The following is a 6,013-nucleotide window of genomic DNA, read 5'->3' as shown; positions in this document are numbered from 1 at the left end:
CCTTTATGTCATTTCCATATCCCCTTTGCCAGTCTGTGAGTTCCAGTTGAGTGATGGAAGAGTCTCCTCAGTATCTACAGAAAAGGCAAGGTAGTTGCTAGAATCATAGAATGATGCAGCACCGTAAGAGGCCATTGAGCCCTTCATGCCTGCGATAGCTCTTTGGAAGGGGTATGCAAATAGTCCCACTCCCCTCCTCTTTCCCAGGAGCCATATATGTATTTTTCCCTTTCGCGTGGATGTCCAATTCCTGCTTGGGAATACATCCTACCAGACAGGCTCCCCTTCCTCCCCACAAACATCTCTGTTCCCACAGCTGGAAAAACCACAACATCTAATGGACATTTAGTCATGGTGAATCACCACCAGCAGGAATGGCCATCAGGAAAGTACAGGGTTCACAACTTGCCCTCCACTGGGACAGGGCTACCATGTGCAATCGGCCAATGTGGAGGATGGAGAGAGTGGTACAGTGTGTGAGGTTCTGCGCCAGGCAGTCAGAATGGGAAATCAACCCTATTACATAGATTATCATAGAATTTACAGTGCAGAAGGAGGCCATTCGGCCCATCAAATCTGCACCGGCTCCTGGAAAGAGCATCCTACCCAAGGTCAACACCTCCACCCTATCCCCATAACCCAGTAACCCCACCCAACACTAAGGGCAATTTTGGACACTAAGGGCAATTTAACATGGCCAATCCACCTAACCTGCAGATCTTTGGACTGTGGGAGGAAACCGGAGCACCCGGAGGAAACCCACGCACACACGGGGAGGATGTGCAGACTCCACACAGACAGTGACCCAAGTCGGAATCGAACCTGGGACCCTGGAGCTGTGAAGCAATTGTGCTATCCACAATGCTACCGTGTTGCCAGCTGGCAATTATATGGGTGAACACCTCATATAATTGGCAAAATACATTGAAAAATAAAATACCTGGGCTCTGAATTATAGTGCGCAGAGAGGGGAGCGTCCCAATCTCCCATCATCCTCCACGGTTCCCCCGTCCCCCCCTCGTGACCCCTGAAGAAATGGCATTACATAACCACTGCAGCCGAACACCAAAATGTAGAATTTCAGAGCCCATGATTTTGAGTAACGATTCAGTCTGATGTCTGTTGATCGACCCCAGGATCCAGGCTTTCAGTTGCCATGTAATCATAGTAATTACACATAGTGTTACTCCTTGAAAATAACTCCCTAACTAGGTGTGTGTTATATTTCACATAAAAGCTTGATATATCCCAGTTCTAATTGAAACTCGGAACAATTCGTCGATTTGCTTCAGTGCTGACTCATCATGACTTGATTCTTGAACCCTCAATGCCTCTATTCATGACTTTGGTTTTGAGGAAGTCACAGATTCTTTCCCTAAACACCAGCAACTGGCAGGGCCAAGCTGAGGGCTGGTGTTTTCGAAGGAAGGGGCTAAAGCAGATCACCTCAGGCCTAATTCTCGCCTCTGGTAGCTGTTCAACAACAACAACATCAAAATGTGTTTCTACAGGGTTACTCATTGACAAATGAGCAATTTGCTGGCAAGTGGCTGGTGGGATACACATTGGGTGAGGTGTGGTCAGAGGAATGCAGTTCTGAGGGGAAACGGTGTCAGGATGCGTCCCCTTGATGGAAGCCACCTAATTCCTGATATTTGCTGTGATTAAGTAAACTGGCCATGGAATCAGAAACACCTTCCTCCATGGTGGTTAGAGGGTGTGAGGAGAGTTTTCCAGGATGCATTGACAGCATGCCAAGAAACAGAGTATTCGATGCCTCAATTCTATAGGCCGGCTGGCGCAGTGGTTAGCACTGCTACCTCACGGCGCCGAGTCCCAGGTTCGATCCCGGCTCTGGGTCACTGTTCGTGTGGAGTTTACACATTCCCCCCGTGTTTGCGTGGGTTTCGCCCCCACAACCCAAAGATGTGCAGGGTAGGTAGGTTGGCCATGCTAAATTGCCCCTTAATTGGAAAAAAATGAATTGGGTACTCCACATTTAAAAAGAACTCGATGTTATTGATAATAGGTTGACGCATAGAACACAGCATTACGCGGTTGGCCTCTACCTATTAACCCAATGGCCTAGCAGTTTTACTTCAAACTTTTTTGAATAACAGTAAAATAAATTCACAACTTAACCCGTTGAAAAAAGAAGCCCCCCCCCCCCCCCCCCCCCCCCAAAGATGTGTATGTAAGGTGGATTGGCCACGCTAAATTTCCCCTTAATTGCGGGGGGAAAAATTGGGTAATCTAAATTTATTTTTTAAAAGCCAATCAGATCAATTGATAGCTCCCAAGGGGCATTGTAACTAAAGAAAATATTCAGAAGTATTTTAGAATGTTATTTTGGGGACCAATGAAGCACTCTAACTCCCGCTGCACCCACCTGAAGAAGTCTCTCTTTACAAGTTCTCTGAGTAATTAATACAGTGGTTAGCACTGTTGCTTGACTGCGCCAGGGACCCGGGTTCGATTCCCGGCTTGGGTCACTGTCTGTGTGGAGATTGCACGTTCTCCCCGTGTCTGTGTGAATTTCCTTCGGGGTGCTCCGGTTTCCTCCCACAAAGTCCCAAAAGACGTGCTGTTAGGTAATTTCGACATTCTGAATTCTCCGTCTGTGTACCCAAACAGGCGCCGGAGTGTGGCAACTAGGGGATTTTCACAGTAACTTCATTGCAGTGTTAATGTAAGCCTACTTGTGACACTAATAAAGATTATTATTAATTAACCAATGTCCTTCGCAATATAATTAACATACAACTGAGTGCAGTGATCCGCCTCCCTCTGCCCTTTCATTGTATCCATGATGTGGAAATGCCGGCGTTGGACTGGGGTGAGCACAGTAAGAAGTCTTACAACACCAGGTTAAAGTCCAACAGGTTTGATTCAAACACGAGCTTTCGGAGCACAGCTCCTTTCCGAAAGCTCGTGTTTGAATCAAACCTGTTGGACTTTAACCTGGTGTTGTAAGCTTTCATTGTATCTAATTGGTCTCCACTAACATATTTCCTGCATAAAGAGGAATCTTTATCACAGATTTCAGCGAGAGCTGGAGCTGTTTGCTGTCAAAGCAGTGGAAGGTACTAGTTGTGGCTTTGTGTTGTGAGAGGCAGAAGAAAAAAGCAAAAGAGGAATTTATAAAAACATTCCAGGGACTTTCCATTGTTGGGTGTTTAAAGTGAAAGTGTAGTATGTTAAATGGAACCCAAGACAAATGGCGAAATATGAAAGTAGACACAAATCCCTTTCTTGATAGCTGGTTTATTTGCAGAATACCTTCTTCCTACGAACCCTGTCTTTCTTTTAAATGTTTTAAAACTGTACCTTAACACATTTTTGGGAATAGTGGGAGATGATAAATAGACTTCTATGCTAATTATTAGCCCATTGAACCACATCATAAATTTTCCTTCCATTCAACAAGTCTTAACTTGGGACTTGAACCCAGAGCTTCAGGTACAGAGATTGAGACATTCTCACTGCCTCACAAGACCTCCTTGGTCTCTTGTTACACATTTGAGTAATCAAATAAACTAATGATAGACCCCTTAAAACGCAAAACTTCAAAGAAAATCTATTAAATCAAAATAGCATTTTGGTGAGAATTGTCAGTTTATAGTCTTTTGAGTATATTGAGAAAACTAATTAACTAATTAAACAAACTACCAAATTAACAGCACCTTAAAGAGGCTCTGTAACAGGAATAAAACTTTAAAGGAAACTTAACAAGCTAAATGTGAGTAATACTTCGGTGGGGGGATCATACGTTCAAGCCCCTACGTCCTCTTTATACTCTTTCAAGTATACCAATAAAATAAACATTGTGTGGAGATGCCGGCGTTGGACTGGGGTGAGCACAGGAAGAAGTCTTACAACACCAGGTTAAAGTCCAACAGGTTTGTTTCAAACACTAGCTTTCGGAGCACTGCTCCTTCCTCAGGTTTGAAACAAACCTGTTGAACTTTAACCTGGTGTTGTAAGACTTCTTACAATAAAATAAACAAATGAACAAATGATCAAATTAATGAATTGGCAGCCCCTTAAAGGGGAGTGTCTCTTTATATTTTTGGGGGGTAAAAATAAACTAAATTAACATATGAATTAATTAACAGCCTACTAAAGTGGCAAGTCCCTTTTTACACTGATTTGAGTAAATCAACAGAATAAAACTGAACTAATTTACAAAGGCTTTGTATTCTTTTGAGGTAAAACAAATTTAACAAATTGACAAATTAAATAATTAACATCAGCCAATAGAAAGCCCCCAAGGGGCATTGTAAGTAAAGCAAAATTTGTAGGAACCTTGCTGAAATAAATTAAGATGGCATTGAGCAGACTGAGAGTCCACTCCAATCCCTGTGGTGCCCACCAATTCAGGAAGGCTTCAAGCATGTGTTCCCTCTCCAAGAACACCAGCCATGAGGTTTCTCTTTATACATGCTCCGAAGACCTAATTGAACATTCCCTTTCTTTGTGTAACAATATAAATAACATACCATTAACATAGAGCAAGTCATTTTTGGTCAAGGGCTCTGACATTCTCTCTACTCCTGCCACAGGTGCTAGTCCAGTTCCAGAGGGGGCAAGCCAAGACCCCAGAGGGGGTACAATCAGGGGCTATCAGGTGAGACTGATCTTGCCATCGCCCACTGTTCACCAAAGCACACTTCCAACAAGGTCTGCAGCAGTTCAGGATGAAAGCCAACCATCACCTTTTTTTTTTTTAATTTAGAGTACCCAATTCATTTTTTCCAATTAAGGGGCAATTTAGCATGACCAATCCACCTAGCCTGCACATTTTTGGGTTGTGGGGGCAAAACCCACGCAAACATGGGGAGAATGTGCAAACTCCACACGGACAGTGACCCAGAGCCGGGATCGAACCTGGGACCTCGGCGCCGTGAGGCTGCAGTGCGAACCCACTGCGCCACCGTGCTGCCACATCCATCACCTTTTTTTAAATTACTTTTTCTGAGTTGCAAAGCCAGGGCTCAGCGTGTGGTCAGGGGCAAACCCCCAATCCAGCTCCTTGCCTGCTCCAAAAAACAATTCAAATTCAAATTGAATCCAATTCATGGTCCCCACAAGAGAGACATACCAGATCTGAGCCAAAAGGCAGAGCAGATACTACACTTGATCTTAGCCAAAAGGCCGAGAAGCGATATCCATCACCTTCTTGAGGGCATCGAGGGACTCGCAATAAATAGCAGCCTCGCCAACCACATTCACATCCTGAGAATTAAATGCAATAGAAAGATGGGGATCTGATGTACATAGAATCCATTGCCTCTGCACTAAAACACGGAGAACCTCTCCTCTTGTGCATCTCTCTCCGCTGTGCACTTCTATCCACTGCATAGGGCGATCCCACCACGGCTACCATGCATGGCAATGGTCTTCCTCCTATTTTGTCAAATACACCTCACGTGGCTGATCTAGTCTGTTTGAAATCCTCCAAGGTGGAAGAAAGTTGTATCCAGTTAAATGCTCTCTGCCAAACACTTGCCAAGGAGATCTGAGAGAGCTGCAGCTGTAATAAGTGAGCTTTTATTCAGATTACAAGTTTAAATACCAAGCTGAATGCAGCTCAATTGCACCTCTGTCTGACTCATCAGTTCCTCAAGCCTGGGAGCCCAGTGATGCTCAAGTTACATTTGGGGCCAAGTTAAACCCAATTTTCAATCAGAATCTCCTAAGGACATTATTTCACCTCAATGATTATACACCTGCCTGCAATTCTTAAATATCTGATTTTACCCAGTTTACTTCTCATTTATTCCCAATCATGCCTCTGTTAAAACCAGATTTTGTTTTTATTGATCTTTCATATGAGTGTCACTGGCAAGGTCAGAATTTGTTACGCATCCCTAATTTCCCTTGAACTGGGTCTTTTGCTGGGCCATTTAAGAGAGCAGTTAAAAGACACCCACATTCCTGTAGGCCTGGAGTCACATGTAGGCCAGACCAGGTAATTTCACAGAATTTACAACACAGAAGGAGGCCATGCGGC

At 44.1% G+C, this 6,013-nt stretch overlaps 1 pseudogene; it reads right to left on the bottom strand.

Annotated features, from left to right (window-relative positions):
* Positions 1-4,960: 4,960 nt before the first annotated feature.
* Positions 4,961-5,166, bottom strand: LOC119969787 (annotated as a pseudogene).
* Between the last annotated feature and the right edge of the window lie 847 nt (positions 5,167-6,013).

The sequence above is a fragment of the Scyliorhinus canicula genome, chromosome 7, assembly GCF_902713615.1.
Source record: "Scyliorhinus canicula chromosome 7, sScyCan1.1, whole genome shotgun sequence".
Taxonomy (NCBI): Eukaryota; Metazoa; Chordata; class Chondrichthyes; order Carcharhiniformes; family Scyliorhinidae; genus Scyliorhinus; species Scyliorhinus canicula.
This window is presented reverse-complemented; position numbering and strand designations above follow the sequence as displayed.